Source organism: Podarcis liolepis, assembly GCF_965112155.1.
Source record: "Podarcis liolepis genome assembly, chromosome: 5".
In the NCBI taxonomy this organism is placed as follows: domain Eukaryota; kingdom Metazoa; phylum Chordata; class Lepidosauria; order Squamata; family Lacertidae; genus Podarcis; species Podarcis liolepis.
This window is the reverse complement of record NC_139556.1, coordinates 25984978-26012647: the sequence shown is the minus strand read 5'-3', so window position 1 is coordinate 26012647 and position 27670 is coordinate 25984978. Positions and strand designations below refer to the sequence as shown.

Below are 27670 nucleotides of genomic sequence, written 5' to 3'. Positions count from 1 at the left end.
GTGCATGTAAGAAAAAAAAGTAATTTTAATTTTTATCGTCCAATTTACTGTTTTATTTATTTTATAGTACAGTACATTGATTATTGCTTTCATTTTATGGATCAATGGTCTGGTTAGAGAGTAAAATTCATGTTAAATCGCTGTTTTAGGGGTTGTTTTTAAAAGTCTGGAACGGATTAATCCATTTTGCATTACTTTCTATGGGAAAGCGTGCCTTGGTTTTGGAATGCTTTGCTTTTGAAACAGACTTCCGGAACGGATTCAGTTTGAGAACCAAGGTACCACTGTACTGCCTTCCTCTTCTCTGAGCACTTCAGGGAGAGAAGGGGGGCAATCTTCACCATTCCTCCTCAGTCTCAGCCCCTTCAGTCCAGTCCCTGATAACAACACATAGTTAAACTATGGAATACACTCCTGTAGGAGGCAGTGATGGCCACCAATTTGGGTGGCTTTAAAAGAGGATTAGACAAATAGATTATCAATGTTTGCTATCCCCTGCATGCAAAGACAGGCTCTCTGGTGGATTGAGTGGACTAGACCAATAGTGGGTGCAATGGTCAAGAAGCACATATTATAGAGGGAAGTGAGGGGCAGATGGGGTCATCAAGTTGGGAAGGTAGCCCACTCGGGAGAAGGAAAACTCTGATCCTAAGACTTCATTGCCTTGCAGGATATCTTCAAGATAAAGAAAGGCTAAGAAGTGAAATCCTAAGGCAGTTGGGTGGAGCCTTGTACTCCTTCCGGCAACTCCTGCAGACAAGCTGCTGCCAAACGTATTGGTCTGTTTTCCTTTGGACCACATCAGCGTGGCCAAGAGGGGGGTCTTGCTGTTATTTCGGTAATACTACTGCAGCAGCTTGACTTTATTAGTGCAGCTTCTGTTAGCATGTGTTAGAGAGTGCAAGTTTTCAAGTTTCACAACACTCTTCATCAATCTGAATGATTCCCATTAATAAAAGAAACAAAATCAGATGGAATATATGGGGCATTAGTTTCCCCAAAACTTAAAGTCAGCTGGATACAGTGATCCTTGTACATACACATTCATTGTTTTGTTCTCCATCAGTGGTCTCTGGCCAAACAAATTTTGCAACCTCCTGTGAGATCTAACAGAACAGAGACTAGCAATGCACATTCACTTAGCAGCAAGTTCCACGGAAGTTTGTGGGATTTTAAACAATTATTATAAAACCTTCGCAGATGTTTTGACCTCCAGACTTAAAACAACCCTACAAGAGTTGATACACAGAGACCAAACTGGATTTCTACCGGGACGCAAAATGCAGGAAAACATTAGACATATCATTAATGTATTAGAATATTTGGACCTTAAAATAGACAAACCTCTGATGATTATGTTAGTTGACTCTGAGAAAGCATTTGACAACATCTCATGGAAATTTATGAAAGAACTATTGGAAAATATGGACAAATTTTTTTGTAGAGGAATAAGTGCCATATATGCTGAACAGCAAGCCAAAATAATTATTAATGGCAATATCTCAAAGGAATTCCAGATTAACAAAGGCACACGTCAAGGCTGCCCCTTATCTCCTCTAATATTTATTTTGGTTTTGGAAATCTTAAATAGAAGAATATGAGAAGAAAGACAAATCAAAGGCATTACTCTAGGAGATAGGTCTTATAAAATAAAGGCATTCGCTGATGATTTGCTCATAATGACAGAAAACCCAAAAGAGGGCTTATCAAAAATAATGGAAATAATACAAAACTTCGGTGAAGTAGCAGGATTCAAATGAAATAAAATAAAAACCAAAACTACTGGTTAAGAACATATCAAACCAAGAAAAAGAAGAACTGGGAAAAATGTTTGGTTTGAAAATCTGCCCAAAAGCAAAATACTTGGGTGTCTGGCTAACTTCAAAGAATATTAACCTATTGCATGATAATTATGTAAGAACCTGGGAGGAGATCAAAATTAATTTGGATATTTGGGCCAGACTTAAAGTATACTTTACAGGGGGAATCTCAGTCATAAAAATGAGTGTTCTGCCAAAACTACTTTTTCTTTTCCAGCCGATCCCAATACTGGGCAAGATGGGCCACCTTAAGAAAGCTATTTCAAAGTTTATCTGGCAGAGGAAGAGGCCCAGAATTAAGCATCAGATCTTGATATTAAAAATAGAGGGGGCCTTTCCCTGCCAGACCTAAGACTGTATTATGAGGCAGCTTGCCTAACATGGTTAAAAGACTCCAAAATCCAGAACTGCTCGACTTAGAGGGACACAACAATAGGTACGGCTGGCACACGTACCTAGCATATGGGAAAGTAAAAGGACATCAAAACTTCCTGAATCATATTGTTAGGAAATCCTTCTATAAGGTCTGGGAAAAATATAAAGATCTTATAGAACCTAAGATGCCCAGGTGGATATCACCACTGGAAGGCCTAACGGTTAAAAGAAAAAACACAGAAGGAAACTGGCTGACATACCAAATATTATTGAAAGAAGAAGAGAACCAACTAAAGCTGAAAAAAATTGAAGAAGTAAGAGAATATGTTGTTGATTGGTTCCAATATTATCAATTACTTGAGAGATTTAAAGTGGACAAAGGGGAAGGTTTTGCTCAAGAAAGTTCAAGATTTGAGTTAGACTTAATTATGACAAAAACTAGAGCCCTCTCGAAAGTATACCGACTCCTCCTTGACTGGCAAGTCAAGGAGGAGGTCAAACCAATGATGTTTAGATGGGCCCAAGATTTGGGCCACAATATAGAGATGTCTCAGTGGGAAAAACTTTGGAGGGTAAATTGGAAGTTTACATCTTGTTATACTATAAGGGAAAACTTCCAAAAGGTTTTTTATCGATGGCACTTGACACCTTGTAAACTTGCAAAGATGTATAAAAATCTCTCTGATAACTGTTGGAGATGTGGATAACTTGGCGGGAATACATTACATATGTGGTGGACATGCAGGGAGATTAAACCATTTTGAAATGTCATTATATTTGGTGAATATTAAAAAAACACCCCAAATCATTCTTATTAGGTATTACTGGTTTGGATATCTCCCCAAAACAAGGAAAAATTTTCTGTATGCCACCACAGCTGCAAGGGTTATAATAGCTACACATTGGAAAAGCAGATATATACCCACCTGATCTGATTGGATACAAAAGGTAACAGAGTATGCAGAGTTATTTATCAGAAAGAATCAAAGATAAATCCGAACAGGAATTTGTCTCAAACTGGAATTGTTTTAAGGAACACCTGAAGAGTAACTGCTGCAATTTAAAAATGATGACGGCTTTTGAGTAGTTTCTGCGGATGATAATTTCAAAAGGAAAACTGATATATAAGAAAACATTATAAATAAAAAGACAATTGATGGATATAGACAATAGGTTTATTGGTACAAAATGGAAGAGACAGGAAGTCACTTCTTTATGAAGAATATTATCAGTTTAAAATTACATCTTTTTTGTTTTTCCCCTCTTTCCTCTTTTTTTCTTGTCTTCTTTGTGTACAGCAATGTTTGCCGATCTATGATAATAACAATCATGAACCTACTGTGAAAACAAGAATATGTATAATTGCAAGATGTAAAGTTACGATGTAAAGATACACTTGTGAGTACTAAAGGAAAACCAATAAAAAAATAAGTTTGTCAGATTCATTTATTAGTTACCTGTAGCCACCAGACCTCCACAAAGCAAAAGTTTAGCAAGGTAACATGTAAAAAAGTTAGCCCAAATAAAGCTATATACAAGTCTTACCGAGTTCCATGGAGCACTGAGAAGACACATAAGGCCATGGACCCTAAGTAATGACAAAGAGGTTGACATCTGCATACTATCTACAGTAAATGATAATGCCTTGATGTTGCAGAATTATGATTAGGCTAATTTAAGGAAGTACTCTGACAAATGCTGTTGAAGCTCATTAAGCCTGCCGGTGGTACAACTTTTGGCATTAGTATGGAGTCCAGACCATCCTTATTTGTGTTATCAGTCTGCTGAGGCCAGCAGGAAAGGCAGTGGTTAAATATAATATAATATAATATAATATAATATAATATAATATAATATAATATAATATAATATAATATAATATAATAATATAATATAATATAATATAATATAATATAATATAATATAATATAATATAATATAATATAATATAATATAATATAATATAATATAATATAATATAATATAATATAATATAATATAATATAATATAATATAATATAATATAATATAATATAAATTTTATTATTTATACCCCGCCCATCTGGCTGGGCCTTCCCAGTCACTCTGAGTGGCTTCCAAGAGGATAGTAAAAACACACTAAAACATAAACCATTAAAAACTTCCCTGAACAGGGCTTCCTTCAGATGTCTTCTAAAAGTCAGGTAGTGTTTCCTTGACATCTGATGGGAAGGCATTCCACAGGGCAGGCACCAGGCCCTCTGCCTGGTTCCCTGTAACCTCACTTCTCACAGGGAGGGAATTGCCTGAAGGCCCTCAGAGCTGGACCTCAGTGTCCAGGCTGAACATTGGGGGTGGAGATGCTCCTTCAGGTATACTGGGCCGAGGCCATTTAGGGTTTTAAAGGTCAGCACCAAAACTTTGAATTGTGCTCGGAAATGTACTGGGAGCCAATGTAGGACCAGTATTATATGGTCTTAGCGGCCACTCCCAGTCATCAGTCTGGCTGCTGCATTCTGAATTAGTTGTAGTTTCTGGGTCACCTTCAAAGGTAGCTCCACATAGAGCACATTATAGTAGTCCAAGCGGGCAGGTGGGGTCTCAGCCTGCATACCAGATGGAGCTGGTAGACAGCTGCCCTGGACACAGAATCGATCTGGACCTCCATGGATAGCTGTGAGTCCAAAATGACTCCCAGGCTGTGCTCCTGGTCCTTCAGGGGCACAGTTACCCCGTTCAGGACCAGGGAGTCCCGTTGGCAGTAGCAGGCTGCTGTGTTAGAAACAAAACAAACATTTAGCTGGGATGGTCAAATGTCTTTTCTCAACGAGCTGCCCTACAAGTTCCATGGCAGGATGGAGACTTTGTCAGAGGATCTGACCCCCTCGTGTGTCATTAGGTTTGAGTTGTGTAGCGCATGTATATACCCCTGCCTGAGATGTCCCATGCAAAATCCAAATAGAGACCCCTGACTGAACTCCTGAGTAAAGTTTGGTAAGCTTGCTATGAGTCCAATAAGACCTGGTGGCTTGGCAGCTACCGGTTTGTCATTGCTGGTTTAGTCTTAAAAGCTCATCTGTGCCAAACTGCAGAATCATGAGGTGCAGTTCCTGCTGGCTGGTGTCCCATCTTGTTGCAGCTGGGAGATTGCAAGACTGAATTGCTTTCCTTGTGTCAATTGCTTCTTGATCAGAGCAGGCAAGATCCCATGAAGAAGGCTTCTAGCTTCGCAAGTTAGTTCTTTGGGGGGAGGATGTTGTGTGTGTGTGTGTGTGAGAGAGAGAGAGAGAGCGCGCATCAAAACATATGCCCCCCCCCCATTTTGAAGTGGAACAGTCCAGGAACATTTCTACCGCATGATCAGGGCACAACTATGACATAAGTACACAAAAGAATGCCTGATTCAATGTGAAATTGCTTTCTTAGATTAGCTTTAGAGTGTCTGTCCAGGAGTTAGATAGGAGATGGCGGATGGATGGAACCATTTCTATGATGGCAGTCGGGATGCAGAATCACCACCTCCGGAGATGTTCCCCTGGTTTCTACCTTTTTGTTTTGTGGACTCCAGCTTAAAACTGTTTTATTTGCCCAGGTGTTTAATGAACAAGGAAGTGGTTTTTTAAGCACTGTTACTGCCATTCCCCCCCCCCTTTTTTACTAGCTGCTTCTACTGGTTGCATATTTGGTAGCTATGATTTTATTTTTGTTTTGCGAATGGAAGCTTCCTTGTGAATTCTTTGAACTGGAAGGCAAGGTATGAATAAATATCAGAGACAAGATTCATTATGTACAAACACTGTTTCATTTGTACACTGCCTTTCCACAGTTAAAACCACGCTCAAGGCAGCTTACAGCATGAGAAAAAGTTACACAGTTCAAAACACTACAAAAATAGCCATCCGCAATGAATGAAATATCAAAAAGTACACAACCAAATTGAACAATTTCCACATAAATCATAATAAAAATGCAAAATAAAGATTCAAAAAATAATAGCAGCAACAACTCTGCCCCAACTAAAACCCCTCAGCAATATTTCAGCTCAAGAGTCTGTTTAGCAGCTTTTGTAGCTGCCATCATGAATTTGTCTGATCCTTTTTAAAAAACAAAGAACAAATGCCAATCGCTGTATCCATCCATTTCTAAGGCAGCTTGTATCTTTACATCTTTACAAAAGTGTCTCTCATCAAGAAGGATCTCTTATCTTCTTAACCAGAGCTTTTTTTCAGCCAGAATTCTCCAGAACTCAGTTCTGGCATCTCTCAAGTGGGTGCCAATACCATTTTAAGAGTTATGGTGAGTTCTGGCACCTCTTTTTCTAGAAAAATGACACCAATCTTAACTAGGGATGGGGAACCTGTGGTTGTCTGGATGCTACTGTACTCCGACTCCCATCTGCCCCAGCCAGCATGCCCAATGAGCAGGGACGATGGAGTTGTAGCTGAGCCACAGGTTCCCCATACCTAAGTCAATGTCTGCAGGTCTTAGATGGATGCATTCAGTTGTCATGGGGCTTTTAAAAAGAGGTCCTCTACAGACGAAACCAAGAATGTATAAAGGAGGAACTTAGCTGAAGGGCGCTCTCCTTAATTTGAGATGCAGGTCACATCCGCAATGAATGGTAATGGGTTTTGTGGCTGCAGTACGAAGAGGGACATTGACTTTGCCTTACTGCTGTGCGGCAGCCAAGAGTATTGGAATCCTGGCCCTTGCTTGACAATGCACTCTATTTGATTAGGCCCTCTTTTAATCAAAGATAAAGCCATTTCCCATCACGAAAATGGAATCTGTCCGAGCTGGAAGGCGGGGTGGAAGAGGACGGGTTGTGTCTGGAAAATGCAAAGGTCTCTTTTCCAGTCTCAAGGGAACCAAAAGCGACATTTATTATTATTATTATTAGCAAGGAGAAGCTGGGATTACATTTGCTAAGAGGGGCATAATAAATTTAGCCTTCTGGACAAATCAAATCAGCCGATTTCGTTACAGCTGTGGTGGATGAGTCATTTGTACGTGGACTTCATTGAGTGGGCAACACAAAGGGTACCTTTGCAATGCGACTATCCTTGAAGGCGCCATTGCAGTATTTTGGAATGAAATATCAATGCGGGGAAGCTTACAGGCCAAAATTCTCATTTTAACAAAGGGCCACAAGCTGAGTGGAGGCAAAATAGCATGTCATATATATATATGTAGTTTTTCAGCTTAAAATTCTACAGCAATATAACAAACATAAATAATAAAAACAAGATTCTAATGAATCTCCTGGACCTATGTGGGTCCTATTATTAATCAGTTCCTCCCACATCTTTTACGATAATCCAAACCCTTTACCTCTTCCATTATGTCCGGAATCAGCCTTAAACTACAAGTGATATTCCAACCCTACTAATAATTTTAACTGTTTACAATGGTCTTTAAGATAAGTTATAAAATTTGCCCATTCCTTGTTAAAATTTCAGTTTTCCTGATTTCTGACTCTTCTGGTCATTTTAGCCATTTCAGCATAGTCCATGAAGTTAATGGACTATACTCTGTAAGGTTTTTAAAATGTTGTAACATCTTTGGAACTCAAATGGTAAAAACTACTGGGTAATATTTTTTTAAACTAGCCCTTCCATTTTTACATCATTCATTTGCAGTCCAAAGACAAAATAAAGGTTTTTTTTTTGCAGATGTGGATGATTTATTAGCACTAAACCATTGTTGCCCTTGCTTTAAGCTGGAAGTGGGGGTCACTGTTCTGTTTCTAGATTTCTGGCACTCTTTTCCGAAGCCCATAATGATTGGGACCATTACGTAGGTGAAAGGGTGAAAAGCATCTTTCCCCATTCTTCACTGTGTTCCTGTTCATAAAACCAAACTCCAATAATATTGCTTGGGGGGGGGGAGAAAAAAAAAGAAAAGAAATGAATGCAATGCTATTTGGAAAAAGATGGGTTGAAATAATTGAGCAGAATTTGAGTGCAGAAGCAGGCTCCCACCTTCCCAGCCCCCCCCCCCACTTTTTACATCAACTTTTAAGAGTGTAAATTTTTGCATTGTCACCTGGAGTCAACTCCTGGTGGCCGCAGGTGACTGCAAGCATCTTCTATAGAGCTGAGTCAACATTTTGTAAACTTCATTTTTTTGTGCCAAATACTCTAACTACTGCACCACACTGGCTTAAATTCTATCTATCACCTATCTAATCACAGAGGTATGAGATAATTTTAGATCTTTATCAAGAAGAAAAAATAGGTCTACAGCTGGTGACAAATAATAATCAAATACTGTAATCTTAAGTGGCTTCACAACATTGCAATGCAGACATAAAGGTAAAGGTACCCCTGCCCGTATGGGCCAGGCGTGTCCGACTCTAGGGTTGTGCACTCATCTCACTTAAGAGGCCGGGAGCCAGCGCTGTCCACAGACACTTCTGGGTCACGTGGCCAGCGTGACGAAGCTGCTCTGGCGAGCCAGCACCAGCGCAGCACACGGAAACGCCGTTTACCTTCCCGCTCTAAAGCGGTCCCTATTTATCTACTTGCACTTAGAGGTGCTTTCGAACTGCTAGGTGGGCAGGCGCTGGGACCGAAAGATGGGAGCTCACCCCGCCGCGGGGATTTGAACCGCCGACCATACGATCGGCAAGTCCTAGGCACTGAGGTTTTACCCACAGCGCCACCCGCGGTCCTCCTATGCATACTATGCAGACATAGTATGTAATATCACATAAATATCAACACTGGATCATAGTTAACTGCCTAGCTCTTCTTCTTTTTTAAAAATATAATTTTCTTAAATTTTCTGTTTTGCAACTTAGAATACTCACTTAAACATCCTTAAAATATCAATGACTTCCCTTCTTCCCTTTCCATGGTTCATTTTACATATCATAAATCCCTGCATATTTTAGGTAAACTAAATCATTCAGTATTCCATTAGTACATCCATCAAAACTCATTTACGCTATTGAATTTATCTTAATGCTGCCAGCGTTTTCAGCTGTACACAGTTATTTCCCATATATTCAATAAACGTTGTCCAACCTTCTCTAAACGTATGTTCTTCTTGTTCTCTTATTTCATATGTTAAGTCTGCAAGCTGCACATATTCTGTCAACTTAAGTTGCCATTCTTTTTTAGTTGGAACCTCGCTCGTTTTCCATGTTGGGGCTAACGAAACACGGGACACAGTAGTAGCATACATAAATAACCTTTTTTGACACCTGGTGTCAAAACTGCCTAGCTCTTCTGTGACTCAGGTTTACTAAGTCCATTGGCCTACTCCCTTTCAATCTATCCCCATCTTCATTTGCTTCATTGCTAATGCTGGCTGGTTACTATCCCAGCAAGGCCTCATTGTCCATCACCCTGCTTCTATTTTCCATGTCCTGCAGCCCAGTGATATGGTTCACCCCGCCAGGAACCAGGGGGCTCATGAGCTCTTAGGATCCTGCCCCCTTTCCTCTCTCAGGCTTCCAGGCTTCCAGAGTATGGATAAAATGCAGGTGCCGAGCCCGGGTTGTGTGTGTGTGTGTTAGAGAGAGAGAGAGAGAGAGAGAGAGAGAGAGAGAGAGAGGAGAACTCCTTGGGGACCTTCTCAGTGAAAGTCCCATCCCGAGGACAATCCTGAAGTCAGAGATAGAGTGACCTCAGAAAGCAAGGCAGATGCAATGGGCTGCCATTCTTCTTCTTCTAGCAGTGCTCCTGTGCTTTTGAGAGGCGGACAACAGAGTAGCCACTGGCAGTGCAACTGTTAAGGATTCCACCTCGCCTGTCCCCTTGCACGGCAGAAGGGGGAAACGCTTTGGTGTAAGGACACTTAATGATTCATCAAGTTAAGGTCGTTGATATCTTTCAAAATACCCATTTCCTTAATGGCTTCTCCTGTACTTAATGTCTTTAATAAAGATTTCATCCTTTTAAGGATCTGGCAGTACATTTTGGCATTCGTCTCCGAGCTGACTTCTTCTTTCTCACTGGGACCAGAATGTCTTTTTCCTTTATGTGGGAGTGGGGTGGGGAAGAAGAGGAATAATTATTTTAAAGCAATTGTACTAGGTCCTCTTGGACAGGGAATGGAGGAAACAGACTCAAGATACAGACAGGCAATGCAATGTGTTCAATGGGGCTTACTTCCAGGCAAGAGAATACAGGGTGGAAGTGAGTGGCGTGTAGTCAGTAGACAAGTGAGACTAGGCTAGCCTCCCACCACCTTCCGAAAACCAGGTTTGAGAAGGAGGGCTCCAGCATCTTGTTGGAGGCCTGGCGCCTCCTCCCCAAAGCCCAGGAAGCTTCTGTCCAGCTTAGCGAGGGAGGTGTGATGCTTGTGATATGCCACAAAGTCACCCCCCATCACCCTCACAAGCTGCCCCCTCTAGCCTTAACTTTCCCCCTCCGAAAAATTTCACTGCATGCCACTGAGACAATTATCTACATATATCCAATCAAGGATCCCCATCAGCAATGCTGGCAAAGACCTTGACTCATGACTGTGGAGTATTATTTATTTTTATTTACTACGTCTTATACTCCACATTTCTTCTGTCATGAAGCTCAAGACAATGCGCATGGGATTCTGGGGCAATCTTGTGGGAATGTTGTGGATACTAGGAGAGGATATATTGATTAAATATTATCCTTCCTAATTCACGCTTGTGACATAGCAGCAGAATATATTCCCCAGCATATAGCAGGAAGCTAGTTGGTAGATTTGTTTGAATCTCTTTACTTAAGCAATCTAATCTGGCTTTGTCCAGATTGGGTTTTGTTCCTGGTAAGTCCCCTTTTATTCCTCCTAAAAAGAATAAAGACACAACAATCTTCTTTTAAAAGAAGAAGTTTACTCACATTCAGTTCACAGTTGGATCCCTGAAGGCAGGCTTTAGCTTAGAGATACAGAAAAGGGTTTGAGTTCATCCCATATAGGAATGAGCTCATGCCCTGGTGACTGAGAGCCAGCAGACAGCAAAATACATCAGTATCAAGAGATCATGGCATCAAGAGGAAGAAGAAGAGTTAACAGAGGAAGATGGCTGTGTGACCAGCCCCTTTTATGGGGTCTTCCAGGGTCATGCCCACCTACCTGGTCACACGCAGGGGAAGGAAGCTCCAGACCAGGTGTGACAGGAAGTCCTCCTGGGTGGAGTAACACCCCCCGCCGCACCTCCACTCTGGGCAAATAGGAAGTGTTGTACTTGACTGCTTATGTTACATCCCACAAATCTCCCATCTGAACACTGGCCAGACCAAGATCTGATTGGCTTCAGCAAAACAGGGTACAATGTGCCCTTAGGCAGTGCTGGTATTTATTCTACCTGTTCCTTTTCCTCATAACTTGGGGGGTTGGTTTGTGCATGGTTATGCATTATGACAGCTCCAGCATCCATTGGTGACCCCAGAACTAAGTCTACAGGTAGAGCTTCCACATCCGCTTGTACGCAATGCTTTTCAGGTATAAAATACCCACGAGTCACTTCAAGAGAAATCCAATCAAGAGAATAGTCACGGGATCATACGGAGGCTTTCAGCTAGACATCTCTAAAAATGCCATGAAAACCTACCAAAGATGAAACAAAATTCAGTGTGGCAACAAGCCCATCATTCAATGTGTTATAAATTCTGTTAGGTTACCTTGCAGTAAGATACCGCGGATAATTAATAGGGATGAATGGAAAATCAAGCAACACTTTAAAAGAGTTTTGGCAGAGAGGGGAATGAATGCATTACCACTCTTCTCTGCTGAACCCCTGGAGTGGACTAAGACATATGGAACAGATTCAGCAATTGATTCTTGGCACGTGCTGAGAGATCCACAGTGCCTAGGCCTCCGTAAACTTGCTCCAAATTCTTCAGCGTGTAGATGAAATGATGATACCACTGCCCTCCTTTGGGCACTGGAGACTTTGCAGCGCATGCCTCCCCATGCCCAATAATTAATCTTTCATATTTGGCTACATAAATAGCATTTAATTGTCAGTCTCAGAACTAAAAATACAACGGCTAGCTTATGCACGTCTCTGTAAAATCTCATCAGTAACAATAGGAGACTCAAACGTATTCCGTGTTAGCTTAGAACTAACCTTTGCATCTCATTACCAGTCTGATCAAAGCCTCTCTTGCTAGGAAGTCGTCTTTCCTTCATGGCAACAAAGCTGTCTTTATTCACCTGTGCTTTCTGACGGGACCTCCAGTTTTCCAGCAGGCTATATGTGCCTGCCTTCATATAACCACACCTATTCTCTCCCTACCTGTAAAAGTTGCTTCGAAACAGCTTTTTCAGCCTACTTCAACGCCTTATGCAGAGAATCGGGTTTCCTGATTACCGTAGTTAACCGAGTGACGTTTTCCAGCATTGTGGGCATTCTGATCATGCTTCAGGCGCAGGAGCAGTGTCATAAACAAGCAATCTGGAAAGTCATGTTAAGCAACCAGTAGGATGATTGATAGGTCTCGTGCATCCAAAACACGCACAAACTGGCTTGGGCAGTCAGACTGAATGGATGATGCAGTGGAAGGAGAAGCAGGGAACTTCTGCCGCTCATGGAACAAAGTGTCTAGTGACTCTAATCTTATGACACCTTCATGGCGCACAATTGCCTTCTGGCTTAAAAGACTTTTGACATGTGCTGCTGACACGGGCAGGCAGAGGACAGATGCACAGATATGTGCCTGGTACATTTCAGTCATTTTCATCACTGCATTTTCCAGTATCACAGCAAGTTAAAAAAAGAGATCAACACTGCGGCCAGAGATTTTGAATGTTGCAATAACTTCCCATATGTTAGCTCAGTCGTCCGTACAACAATCTAGTGAGGTAGGTGCAGTTGTGTAAGTTTAAACAACAACCATGGCACTTTTACATACTGTACATGCAGTCTTTTCCTCCCTTTTTTTCCTAGAGGAAAGGGTCACACGGATTCGGAAGCTGCCTTTTAATGAGCCAGACCCTTGGTTCATCTTGTCCAGTGTACACAAAGTGGCAAGGGCTGTCCAGGGTTTTGGGCAGAGAGTATTCTTAGGCTCACCTGGAGAGGCCAGGAATTGAAGGTGGGATCATCTTCATTCAAAGCAGGTGCTCTGCTACTTGGGTCATGACAATTCATGTGAAAATTGGGGGGCGGGGCGGGATAGAATTCTAGTTTCATTTAGGTAACCTTATCTGCAATGTGAAAAGGCTTGTCAGCCTGGCAAGTACAGTGGTACCTCTGGTTACGTACTTAATTCATTCCGGAGGTCCGTTCTTAACCTGAAACTGTTCTTAACCTGAAGCACCACTTTAGCTAATGGGGCCTCCTGCTGCTGCTGCACCGCCAGAGCACGATTTCTGTTCTCATCCTGAAGCAAAGTTCTTAACTCGAAGTACTATTTCTGGGTTAGCGGAGTCTGTAACCTGAAGTATATGTAACCTGAAGTGTATGTAACCTGAGGTACCACTGTATTCTCTCTCTTCTTCTTCTTCTTCTCCTTCTTCTTCTTCTTCTTCTTCTTCTTCTTCTTCTTCTTCTTCTTCTTCTTCTTCTTCTTCTTCATCTGGTCTCGGGAGACAATGGAGGAGTGTCCCTTTGGGGGGGTGAAGTCAAACTGTTGGAAGGTTCTCTCCATCATTATAGTCATCATCATCATCATTTTATTTATTTATACTCTACCTTTCAGGACAACTCCTTACAAGTAGCTTACAGCTTTCAAAATATATAACATCATGTAAAACAAAATACAAAACAGCACCGATACAATCTCTTCTTAAAACTTTCTCCGTCTCAGGTGATGACAAATGGGACTTCCTTCTTGCCTCCAACACACAATGCTTTTCCAGTGGTTCAGCGGTTCAGCTGTCAATCACTGAATATTGAGACAGGCAAGAACTGACTGCAAGCAATAAAAATAAAAATATGTGTACATGTGTGAACCTGGCAACCTGCCCCTTGAGGACCGTGGATCCATTAGATGAGACTTTTTTTTAAATACTGGTGCCAATGGCTTGAGGCACATAGCAGCCATGGGAGAGGTTGGGACCATAGTAAGGGCAAATGATTAAAAAAACCCCGTCCAGCCTCCCTCCAGCTATGGTTCTGATCAGACTCCCCCACTTACGGTACTTTAGATCAGCTTCCCTCAATTAACGGTCTTTCAGATGTTGTGGAACGCCAGCTCTTATCAGCCCCTGTTAGCATGGCCAAAATGATCAGCGATTGTGGGAGTCATGTCATGGGACAACAACATCTAGAAGGTAACAGGTATGGGAATGCTATTCTGAAGAATAAATCACACAAATGCTAATAATCACAAAGAGCACCATGTGTTGCGCAGCTCTGAATGTGAACGGACTCTAATGTTGGGGGAGTCTATCTGGAGCGGAACAAAGGAGCTGGGAGGTTGCTCCAATCTACCCAGTAGTCCTTGTGACACCTTGTGGCTGAAAAAAATACAGCTTGAGCATGGAGAATGGTTTTTCTTTTACACAACAGCCTCTCCTTTTAGTTGACTTAAAAAAAGTAAATAAAAGAATGACTTATTCCCTTTGATTGCCTGGGGACTATCACTTGAAGTGCATGTTCCATTTTAAAGGTAGATTTGCCGAGTCTGTCAGTTGTCCTGGCAGGTGTCAAAAGGTCAGGTATCCACGCTGATTCCTTTAGAAGCATCAAAGTAATCTTTGATACCATGGGGACAGCCAAGTGCATGATTCATAATTAATACATTTTCTCAAGGAACTGAGCTGTTCCTGCTTATGAGCTGATTTCTGGGCTTGCATCACATTCAAAATCTTCTCCCTTTGGCTAATTAAACAACCAATGTCCTTCTAAACTGGGTGTGTTTTGTTTTTTTACTATGGGATAACTCTCACCTTTTTGCCCTGCTCTTTCAAGGCAGATGTCTGCGCTTTAACGCTCCATGTCTCTCTGTGTGTGTGTGCCACAAGCTTCCCCCATGAAAATCCACTCTTTAAAGATGAATCGGAGCAAAGACAATTTCCCACGGATTGCTGTTTGCTCCAATTGAGTTTTAAAGAGTAGCTTTTCGTGAGGAAAGCTCCAGACTGCAGTGTTTCCCAAACTTGGGTCTCCAGCTGTTTTTGGACTACAACTCCCATCATCCAGCAAGACCACTGGTCAGGGATGATGGGAATTGTAGTCTGAAAGCAGGTGGAGATTCAAGTTTGGGGAACACTGCTCCAGAGCAAAACAGGATGCTGATACGCAGAGCTTTAATTTGTGGACCATGCCTAGAAAGAGAGGAGGAAAGGTAAATGTGGATATGCTATGTATTTTTGTGTTTTTATATTGTAAACCCCCCTGTGTTCCTCAGATGAAATTTAATAATAATAATACACCATACTGGCAGTTTAGTAAAAACACTTTATGGACCAGTTGGTCTTCATCTGCTGTTTCCTTTCCAGAGCTAGGAGCCCTTTCTGCTGTTCTCTTGACGCATGATCTTTTACATGCTCCTCCGCCACTCAAACTTGGCACCAAAGCTGTGGGAAACCTACACAAGTGTGTCTGACTTCGTACTCTTGTGGAAAGCTCATAAATGGATTCTGGTGCTATGATTAACATATGGAGGGCTGCCATAAATCAAACTGTATGTACTTAAGAAGGCTGGGCTAGTCTAATGGGAAACAATGTGCAGGAGCGATGAAAAAAATTAACCCAGGGCAGTGCAGATCAATGCAATCATATGATGCATCCCTTAATGTTCTGATCAGTGCCACTACGATAAGGATCACAGGAACTATCCAAATCTCTCTCTCTTAAAAAAACCACCATGGTCCCAAAGATATCTGACCGAAGCCTCTTGGGTTTTAAAGGCTAATTGGCTGCAAAGATTGAATTGTTTTTGGCTGGTGAACATGCTCTCCATTGGGTGGAATAAACTCTGCTCTTTATAGGATATTGTCAGCTGAAAAGGTTTTTTTTAATTTTTTTGCTGCTTCTCAGATATTTGCTGATGGTTTGAATATTTGCTAAAGGGTCACTGAATTTGATTAATGACTACGTTTAATTTTAAGATTCATTTTTTATGTTTATTTTAAGTTCTTTTCATTAGTTTGCCAAATGAAATATAAGTATGCGTTTTAAGCACGTTCTCTGTCTATTCCACTGTGGTATGCTAAATGCAATCATTGGGTTGTAGCCAACCATGTCATCCCATTAGCACAATAACCTCAATCAATACAATTTTCCTGTATCACTATCTTCCAAGCTCAGAGCAACCAGCTGTTTATCATGGGAATGCCCTGACTTTAATATCTGCATGCTGCCTTAATTCTTGGCAATGCTGAATTAAACTGGTTACTAATTCTACATCTATATAATAGGTATCGCCCAACCCAGCCTCCTCATACTGTGAATGGTGGGACAACTTTGCACCCAGCAATGGATGAGGTACAGGCAACAGACATGTGTACAAATTTTGTTCAGCCAGTTCTGTGTGGAGGCACAGCTCTGCTTGTTAGAAAGCAGAGGCGGGGAAAATTATCACCTTCCAAACAATACACATCCCATCATCCATGACTATTGGCCCTGGTGGGAGGGACTGATGGAATATGGAGTCCAACAACATCTGGAGGGCTACGGGTTCCCCATTCTTCTTCTAGACCAAACCTTCAGGGCTATTAGGTCCAGAGTGGCAAGGGATGGAGTCTATTTTGAACTTGCCTGCCTCGCTCACCCAAAACTAATAGTCAGGGGAGGGTGGAGGGACCTGGTGAGGCCTCCTTTGAGGGTGAGCAGCAGTGAGGAACCAGGATTTGCTGGGTCACCTCATCTTGGGACTTAGATGCTGAGCACAATTCAGAGTGTTGGTGCTGACCTTTAAAGCCCTAAACAGCCTCAGCCCAGTATACATGAAGGAGTGTCTCCACCCCCATCATTCAGCCCAGACACTGAGGTCCAGCTCTGAGGACCTTCTGGCGGTTCCCTCACTGCAAGAAGTGAGGTTATAGGGAACGAGGCAGAGGGCCTTCTCAGCAGTGGTGCCCACCCTGTTGAACGCCCTCCCATCAGACGTCAAGGAAATAAACAACTATCTGACTTTTAGAAGGCATCTGAAGGAAGCCTTGTTTAGTGAAGTTTTAAATGTTTGATGTTTTATTGTGATTTTTTTAAAAAATAATTTTTATTGATTTTTCCATGTATATTTCTTCTGACAATATATCTTTAACAATTTTTCATATTTCAACCCTCCTCCCCTGGACTTCCCTCATACTCCCGTTTTGTTTTATTTCCATATTGTTCACCCTGTGTATTGTTTCCCCAAAATTTCCTCAATACATATAGTCTTATTTTCTGTTGTATACAGTTGTGATTGTTTACTCAAACCCTGCCAATGAGTCCATTTCTTTACGTTGCCTCTTCATATATGTTGTAAATGGTTCCCATTCTCTTTTAAAGTCTTTGTTGTATTGTGTTTTTAATGTTCTGTTGGGAGCTGCCCAGAGTGCCTGGGGAAACCCAGCCAGATGGGTGGAGTATAAATAATTTATTATTATTATTATTATTATTATTATTATTATTATTATTATTATTAAGCATTGACACCTGCAGCCTCAGCCCAGGTAGCTACCTGCACTGGTGGAGGTTTAGTTAAGTTAAGGCACTTGAATATTTTGTTGGACTTGTATACCCATTCACCTTGGAGTTAGGTCAATTGAAGACAGTAGGGCTTCCTTCTGAGCAGACATCTGCAGGACTGCACTGTTAATGTAGTTGTAATGTAGATGTGTAATGTAGATGTGCCCCTTGTCTAGATTTTTAAGTTTCTGGGAGATTATCTATAACGAAATGAAAAAGGTATTTAAATATACCTTCCTGAAGAAACCAGAGGCCTTTCTCCTGGGCATTGTCGGCCAATTGGTGCCAAAGAAGGATAGAATTTTCTTTATGTATGCCACAACAGCAGCAAGAATTCTCATTGCAAAGTATTGGAAGACACAGGATCTACCCACTCTGGAAGAATGGTAGATGAAGGTGATTGACTACATGGAATTGGCTGAAATGACTGGCAGAATCCGAGACCAGGGAGAAGAGTCGGTGAAAGAAGACTGGAAGAAATTTAAAGACTATTTAAAGAAATATTGTAAAATTAACGAATGTTAGAAGGATGTTGGATAGAAACTAAGTGGTTTCCAGCTGTAATGCTTTAGGAGACATGAAAAAAGGTTTATAAATGGGTAAAAGCTTAATGGTAAGGATTTGCTGAACTAACAAATTGAAGTGGAATACAAAGAAGGGAGGTATGAGGAGGTCCGGGGAAATAAGTGTAAGGAAGATATGTGACGGAAAATTATTTGTTTTTTAACTGTTTTTATGTTGTGTTTTGTATTTTGTCTATTTTTATTCTTATTTTCACTGTTATACTTTAAAAACTTTAATAAATATCTTCTAAAAAAATAATAGTTTTTAAGTTTAGATCAGTGCTTGGAAAATAGGTCTGCAGGCAACTGAATGGACCTTCCCTGTCCAGAGGCAAACTACATGCAGAGGGGGACATGTGGAGGGTTGTGGTCTGCTGGATCAGGGTATTGGTCCATCTAGTCTAGCATCCTGTTCTCACAATGGCCAACCAGTTGCCTAATGGGAAGCTTAAAAGCAGAATCTGAGCACAACAACATTCTCCCCTCTTGTGGCTCCCAGCCATTGGCATACAAACTCACCCAGTTTATACACAAACACACGTCCCCCATTTAGGAAGCTCACATACTGAAGCCACTGCACACAGCTGTCTCTTTGTCCCAAGGTACCTTTGGGAAAGTTCTGCTCAGCGACCTCCGCACCTGCACCACCCCCCTAAGAGTTATGTTTAGCCTACTAATAGCGTGTCAAGAAACAAACAGCCCTGTCTCGTCCAGCATCTGCTAAGGCTTGCTTACCCCGCAGGGATCTCCTCAGTGTGGTTGTCAGAGGGACAGAGATCATTTTGTTCCCACCTGACGTGATCAGCCTTCAAGGTTACCAACAGATTATTTAAAGATGACTTGGCATGGCCCCTTTGGTTTATCATGTTGGTGACAGAATGTCATTTCCTTTACTGCAGGGCTGGAGCACACCTTTGTCCCAGCATGTCGCCATCTCTTCAGAAGCAGAGATGGGACCCTCAAGTTCTGAAATAGCTTCAGTCTGGAGATTGGCTAAAACTGGCTAATGCGAGTCTCTCTGCAGGTCTATTTTATTGTCAGAGAGCGTCGTCTCTATTAATGAATGCCTTTTATGGTTGGCAAACAGCACCCATTTACAGTGAAAGATTTCCTGGTTCTCACCCCATTAATAAACACACATCTCTTTTTAATGTGTTTCCTTGTTCCCAGTCAATTCAAATAATACTTGTTTTACAGACGAAGACTAAAACCATGCTTCCCTACCCCCTGCTTCATAAAAGGAAACTTTTTTTAATATAAAGAAATTATTGATATAAACACATACAAAATATATTAAAAGGGATAAGTGAAACCAATACAAATACATGCAGAAATAGAAAACAAACAAATGAAATGAAAACACGGTGCAGAGGAAAATCTGAAAACAACTGACAATACAATATGACATAATACAATAAAAGGAAACTTGAAACATTAGGGAATGGAGCATGCAAGAGGGGAAAAGGCTAGGAAGAGAGGCTGTGACTGAGCCTTTTCCTCTGAGTCACAGTCTGATCTGGGAAGCAAGGTTTTGAGGGAGCATTTTCTGTGTGAGATAGGCAAAATGATACGATATTGGGTAGTGATAAGGGCATAGGAACGCAAATTCTCATTCAGGTACAGGAGTCTGCACTCGCAGAACAAACTTGTAGATAAGTGTGCTCAGAGAACTGTGTTCAGCTGGGAATTGCTGTGGATCTTAACTGGGATCATTTCCCTTTCAGGGGCTCCTTGTCTGATTTTTCTTCAGACTAAAAGTGATCCGTTGAAAGGCCCTTGAGCACACACAATTAACTAACATGAAGGGTAGTCTGGTATTGTATAGCCGGGGAAAGGGAAGGCACAGCGGTGGGAAGTCCAAGGTTCAATACTTGACACCTCCACTTTAAAGGAACAGGGAGCAGGTGAAGAATTGCCTGACACCCTGGAGAGCCACTGGCAGTTGGACTAGACAACTGCCCCCTCCTTTCTTTAACATGCTTTAGAGCCTGTGAAGGACGGATGGTAGCTGGGTGTGTGTGTGAAGGGGCAGTTGCTGGAGCTCAGTTGCTGTGCCGCCGAAGCTGTTGGCAAGACCAAAAACAAACAAAGTTCAGAAGTTTAAAACTAAAAAAAAAAGATAAATGAGAAAGGGTGGTGGTGGACAGAGACAAGCAAATCCCCCTGCCAAGAATTGTAAGCTCTTCCCCATCAACCACATTGGTTCCACTTCTGAACCGTTTTATCACACCCCTTTTATATCTCTGCTGGTTTCGGTCTAAATGCCCCACCCTTAAATTCCACTAAAGTGGAATGAAATGAGACCAGCCAGTTAGCTAGATGAACAGATCTGGTCTAAAACAGCTTCCTAAAGGCAGGATATAAATTCTCTTTTACATAATTGCTCAAATAGCTTTATCAATAAGTTCATTGGGTCAATCTCTCTTTTGCTGAATAGGCAAAGCAGAGGATGCTACAGGCTGAGCAAGCTCCCCAGTTTTATTTCCCAGCCAGTGTGGTTATTTGTGAATGGAGGAAATAAAGGCCATTTAGTTATCAGTCAAAACAGACTTGGCTGTCCCTGAACTTTGCATAGAAAAGGGAATGCCATTGACAATGTGGGACGATCCCCTGCTCTGACTCCCAGGCAAGCACAAGAGCAGAGAGATACAGTGGTACCTTGGGTTAAGAACTTAATTCATTCTGGAGATCTGTTCTTAACCTGAAACTATTCTTAACCTGAGTTACCACTTTAGCTAATGGGGCCTCCCACTGCTGCCGTGCCATTGGAGCACGATTTCTGTTCTCATCCTGAAGCAAAGTTCTTAACCCGAGGTACTATTTCTGGGTTAGCAGAGTCTATAGCCTGAAACGTCTGTAACCCGAGGTACCACTGTATAGTGAAACATTGATAGTTATTATTGTACTATTAAAACAGCATATAAAATTCCCCTTTGTGCAGTATAAACAATCTGGAAAGGTAGAATGCATCTGAATTCTGCCTCCCCCCCCCACCCCGAAGCCACGTTTAGTATTACCTTTTGGAATAGGACCCATTTTACATACAACCTATAATACAGTGGTACCTCAGGTTACAGATGCTTCAGGTTACAGACGCTTCAGGTTATAGACTCTGCTAACCCAGAAATAGTATCTCGGGTTAAGAACTTTGCTTTAGGATGAGAACAGAAATTGTGCGGCAGCAGCGCAGCAGCAGCAGGTGGCCCCATTAGCTAAAGTGGCACCTCAGGTTAAGAACAGTTTCAGGTTAAGAACAGACCTCCAGAATGAATTAAGTTCTTAACCCGAGGTACCACGGTATGTCAATGAGACAAATTTATTTAAGGGGTGGCTTATCCTACATGCATGCCCACCAGGGAGCCAGGAATGGTTTCCGATTACCGTCGGGCCAAAGCCAGATGTTTCTGCTATATAATCTGTGGAATAACTATTAGATACAGAATAGTTCATTTATCAGTTTTGCTCACATAAAAATGATCCTTACTTCAGCACTAGGGGATGGCGGACAGCGGATTACAAAGAGTTCAACAATATCTTTGGTTATCTACTGTCACCTTGTGTTTAAAAAATATAATTGCACTTAAGACCCCATTACTGTGAGCGGTAAACCCTGGAATGTAGAAAAACAGCTTGCAAAACATGTATGTCTTTAAAATATGGGTTTTGTAAAAGTCACTGAATTAGCTAATGTGTATTAATTACTACAGCATGTGTCTGTTCCCCCCCTGAAATATATAAAATATGCCTTTTGGGCTTACATATTATTATTTTTTCATATCAAATTAAACAAACAAAAAGAAGTATTTGCAGTCATCACAATAAAGCTTGATTATGATGACCTTTTGGGCTCTTGCTGAAAGAAAGGCATTTAGATTTCCCCATATTTTGTTAATTTCACATATTGTTGCACATATGGTTATGCAACAAGGCTAAGGAATGTAAAATGCAATTCCTGTCAGGGAAGAAACCTTCAGAAATGTAGCCCTTTGACTATCTTCCAGACCTTGTTGATGCATTGTACTATTTTTTGCTGTAACATTCTGTCTCCCTGGATTAGCTCTCAATATTTTCCCCATGCACGGAGATGTTTACCAGACATAAAAATGTTGACTTAGTTTACAAGACTTCTTGATCGATGACCCTATGACCTGAGGATGGATACCTGGCTAGATCTGGAGGGTAGTCATTTCCGACAAAAATGTATTTTTCCTGTATCTGTATACACAAGAATCCTGTGGAGACAAAGCACGACATTCCAGCTGAATTGCAGCTCCTAGACAACAGAGAATGTTTGTGTAGTAAATGAGATTGATGCCATTCCAGTCAATATTGTTTTGCCCAGTAGGGGGTGCACATGTATTTTTATTTTTTATTTTGTGCTGGCGGTGGGGAACATTTCATCAATATACTTGTTTCTGTAAAAGATCGTTTCTGTATAAAAAGGGGTTTGAAAAGTATCTCTGCGGAATGCAGATTAGATAAAACCATGCCCGAGTTGACTCAGATATTTCCTAATTCAAATGAGACTTTCCCAACTTCATGCAGTCTCATAAGATCCCAGTTTATTGTTCTCCTATTCCTAGGATGAGGTAGAATTCAACCAGGTGAGGAGTGGAGGCCTACCCCTCCTTCTAGAGACATTGCTGACAACATATCTGTGCTTGACCAACTCTTTAGACATGTACCGGTAAATAAGGTGTCTAACAGGTTGGTCAGACCCATTAACCCAACAAAGGACTGGTTTGACCACTTCAGTAGTTCCCTTTGCTACAGACTCCCATCCTGGGACGCAGGTGGCACTGTGGGTTAAACCACAGAGCCTAGGACTTGCCCATCAGAAGGTCGGCGGTTCGAATCCCCGCGACGGGGTGAGCTCCTGTTGCTTGGTCCCTGCTCCTGCCAACCTAGCAGTTCGAAAGCATGTCAAAGTGCAAGTAGATAAATAGGTACCGCTCCGGCGGGAAGGTAAACGGCATTTCCGTGTGCTGCTCTGGTTCGCCAGAAGCGGCTTAGTCATGCTGGCCACATGACCCGGAAGCTGTACGCCGGCTCCCTCGGCCAATAAAGCAAGATGAGCACCGCAACCCCAGAGTCGGCCACGACTGGACCTAATGGTCAGGGGTCCCTTTACCTTTTACCCATCCTACAGATACAAAGACTTAAAGGTGACCCACAGCATTATCCACTCCCCCAATCCTGTAACAATAAGTTTGACTATAAAGCTCAGTTGCTACAGGTGCTTGACAAATGGGACCTACAACAAAATGTTGCAGTGTTGAGTGCTCCTGTTCTTGCTGCCTGCCAGCCAGAAAGCCTGCGAGCCATGCTTGCCTGCCTTCTTTCAAGATACTCCATTCCACTTTCCCTCAAGTTTCCCATATTTCCAACTCCAAACTGTCAATCAGCATGCAGTACCTGCTGAGCAAGCTCAGTGCACACAGAGATGTTTTTGTACTTCTAAACCTATTGATGATGATGATAATAATAATAATTTATTACTTATACCCCGCCCATCTGGCCGGGTCTCCCCAGCCACTCTGGGCGGCTCCCAAAAGAATATGGAAAACATGATAAAACATCAAACATTAAAAACTTCCCTAAACAGGGCTGTCTTCAGATGACTTCTAAAAGTCAGATGGTTGTCTGTTTCCTCGACATCTGATGGGAGGGCGTTCCACAGGGCGGGTGCCACTACTGAGAAGGCCCTCTGCCTGGTTCCCCGTAACCTCACTTCTCACAGGGAGGGAACCTCCAGAAGGCCCTCGGAGCTGAATGATGGGGGTGGAAACGCTCCTTCAGGTATACTGGGCTGAGGCTGTTTAGGGCTTTAAAGGTCAGCACCAACACTTTGAATTGTGCTCGGAAACGTACTGGGAGCCAATGAAAGTCTTTCAGGACCGGTGTTATATGGTCTCGGTGGCCACTCCCAGTCAACAGTCTAGCTGCCATGACTGGGAGTTGATGCCTACCTCTTGCACCAACAGGGACATGTGATCCATACCTGGAGAATAAATTTGTTATTAGTATATATCCAACAATGATGGTCAGTCCTACACTCATGTTCTGAAATAGCATGTAGTCTAAAGCATACCTCATTTTTCAGTTGCACCCCCAGTGAACCATTTTCTGTCAGTCATGTCATGGTTTATGTGGGTACAATTTTGTAGCAGAAAAATAATAATAAAAATAGTGTGTGCAAACTCTGACTGTGGATGATAAATCTCTCCAGAATAAGAGGACCTAGTCACATACAGGCTCCGGCAACTGGTTTTCCCTGCCATTACATGAAGGCCATAGTAAATTACTACTTGGTCACTTGCCTGTATTCACTCACAGAAAGAAGAACCAGAGGCATGTGAGGTTCTTTTTTGTGGCAGTGGATACAACAAAGATTTGCTTTATTTCTGGAAAGAGAACAGGAAGTGGGAAGTCCAGCCTGCAAGTGAATCGTGTTCACAGAAGGTGAGATTTGCCAGGTCCCAAAGGTCATGTCCACAGGTGAGTCACTCCATAAGCCTTATTGGGAGTGCCCCTAAGTATTTAATAAAATTAACCTGTCTCCTTAAATTAGTCACTTGTCCCCCCTCCCCCGTGTGTGTGTGTGTGTGTGTGTGAGAGAGAGAGAGAGAGAGAGAGAAAGAGAGAGAGAGAACTAAAATGCCACTTCCTCACCTCGATGAAGACTCAGGACAAAAGGAACCATAACCAGCCTTCTTTTCCTCTTTTAATCTTTTAATTTCATTTGGGGGGGGGGACAGAATCAGTTGGTATTTTGAAACATCAGCCATAGTTGCTGGTTATGCGATATAAGAACATAAGAAGATTATACTAGTTTGAGTTTCCTGTGGAAATCAAAGCACAGGTAACCACTTAATGAGCTTATCTTGTAAAAACATCAATTAAAAAGTTGCAACAAATGGTTCAGACACAAGTTATATATAAAATTCATTTGGCTTTCAAGGTTGTCATTTAGAAAAGAAAGTCTTTCCCCCTTGCCCCAAACACAAGTGTTTCACAGTACATGTGATTATTCCTCTGAGGGAGTTCTTCCGTAAGAGGTCCCGCAGCCTGTTTCTTCCACAATCCAGCTTGTAATATTAATTTTGCTCCCCAAGGTATTTTTTTTTAATAAAAAAGCCTTACATAAATTAAATCTTTCAGGGGCATGGCAAAGGTGTGGAGGTGATTGAGGGGCAATGTGCATCACAAAAAATAATTCGTCAGATATGGCAACCACACTGAATGAAGGAAAGATATAAACAGCAGCGAAGCGCTGAATGAAATACCAATGTCATAAAAATACCTGAATCAACATTTGACTGTACAAATGCCCAGTGTTCCCTGCAAGGAATCACTGATTGTTAAACCACACTAGGAATTGTAGCTGTGGGAGAGGAATCGGGGTCTCCTAACAACTCTGAGCACCCTTAAACAAACTACAGCTCCCAAAATTCTTTGGGGGAAGCCATCACTGTTTTAAATGGTACCCCTTTAAATGCACGGTGTGAATGTGGCCTTTGGGGAGGCTCAGCTCCCAGACATTCTGAATCATGGGTTCTATTAATGCAATAATGTATGTCACACAGGCTAATTTAGGGAAGATAGGTTTCTTTTGTCTTCAGTTTTAATCTTCCATAGTGAAGGCCTTTGAGGATTTCTCTGATTCTTGTCTATTTCTTACGCTTCATGTTGAAACCTAAAAAGGGGCCTCAGTACTTTCTCCTAATCGTTCTCACTTTTCCCAGCTTGTTTAACTTCTTTCTTTCTTTCTTTCTTTCTTTCTTTCTTTCTTTCTTTCTTTCTTTCTTTCTTTCTTTCTTTCTTTCTTTCTCTCTCTCTCTCTCTCTCTCTCTCTCTCTCTCTCTCTCTCTCTTTCTTTCCCTCCCTCCCTCCCTCCCTCCCTCCCTCCCTCCCTCCCTAACTGGCAATAAACCATCTGAGAAACCTTGTTTGGAATTTCCCATTCCTGCTTTCAGAGAAATAGTTCCAGCTTAATCCGGTTTCGCCATAGTGCCTTTCCTTAAGCATATTAGCTGGCAAGGCTCTCTTGCGGCCTCCACAGTCTGACTGGAGGTAGTGTGACGTCTATAATAAGGTCTGCTCAGTTTCTAAATCGGTCAAATCCTCTTGGCGCGTTACAAGTTACCAGTCACCTCAAGTAAACAGGTCACTGTTATTGAAGAGGACTTGGGATTTGTAACACATGCAGGAATTGATGTTGATGGGACTTGGTGTCTACTTATTGGTCTGGGGAGTTCTACCACATGTTCTTTCCTCTAGGCCAATCTACCCCTACCTGGTACCCTCCAGAGAGTAATGGCCAGTGGGGCAACATGGCTGGGGCTGTGTTGCTCTCCTGGCTTCCCAACATTGTGTGTCGCTGCTGTTGACAGGGAGGGTGGGAGGGACATGGTAGTAGGAAGCTTGGATAAATGGTATCCTGCAGAATGGTGTGAGCAAGGGCGGATGAAGGTATTGCAGAAGAGCAACCCAGCAAGGTACTTGCTTTCCCCAACGTAAGTTGCTCTATAAACCTTATGGTTCAGCAGGGGATACGGGTGGTGCTGTGGTCTAAACCACTGAGCCCCTTGGGCTTGCTGATCAGAAGGTTGGTGGTTCGAATCCTTGTGACGGGGTGAGCTCCCATTGCTCTGTCCCAGCTCCTGCCAACCTAGCAGTTCGAAAGCACACCAGTGAAAGTAGATAAATAGGTACCAATGCGGCAGGAAAATAAATGGCTTTTCTGTGTGCTCTGGTGTTCTGATGCACCAGAAGTGGTTTAATCATGCTGGCCACATGACCCAGAAAGCTGTCTGTGGACAAACGCTGGCTACCTCGGCCTGAAAGCGAGATGGGCGCCACAACCCCATAGTCGCCTTTGATTGGACTTAACCATCCAGGGGTCCTCTACCTTTTATGGTTCAGGATCCCAATATCTTATGGAATGCCTTTCCTAATATGAACTTACTTAGACTCTTGGAGGTTCATCTGAGAACCTCCTCTGAAGAAGTCTTGGAAGATGTTGATGGGGGAAAGAACCTTTACAATGGTGGCTTCCCATTTGTAGAAATTTCCCCAAGCGTAGTCTACCTTGTGCCTTGGCTGACATATTCTCAGCACGAGATAAAAATGTACCAGTTTACCTGGGTTTCCAATGGGCTATGACAACATTATTTCCTGTAAATGTTGCTGCTGAAGCTTTTCTGCTGCTGGAATTTGGGGTTGCTTGTGGGTTGTTTTTTTTTTTTTAAAGAATTGCACACTTCTATTATAGTGTGTGTGTACATGTATGGATATATATACAATGCTTATGTTCTTAAGATGTTGCAAGTTGCTGGGAAACCTTTTTTGTGTAACAAGCAAATTCAGTTGATAAT

General features: G+C 42.0%; 2 long non-coding RNA genes across 3 annotated transcripts; both read left to right on the top strand.

Annotated features, from left to right (window-relative positions):
- Positions 1–13704: 13704 nt before the first annotated feature.
- Positions 13705–17026, top strand: LOC310707967. 2 transcript variants are annotated; one of them, XR_014526785.1, is made up of 3 exons: positions 13705–14391; positions 15555–15739; positions 16476–17026. It is a non-coding gene; the product is annotated as an uncharacterized lncRNA (long non-coding RNA). The 2 variants fall into 2 exon arrangements; XR_014526786.1 differs by lacking the exon at positions 13705–14391 and adding an exon at positions 14934–15400 and having other exon boundaries at positions 15500–15739.
- Positions 17027–17573: 547 nt separating this feature from the next.
- Positions 17574–19444, top strand: LOC310706920. Its single transcript, XR_014526246.1, has 2 exons — positions 17574–17622; positions 19193–19444. It is a non-coding gene; the product is annotated as an uncharacterized lncRNA (long non-coding RNA).
- The last annotated feature ends 8226 nt before the right edge of the window (positions 19445–27670 follow it).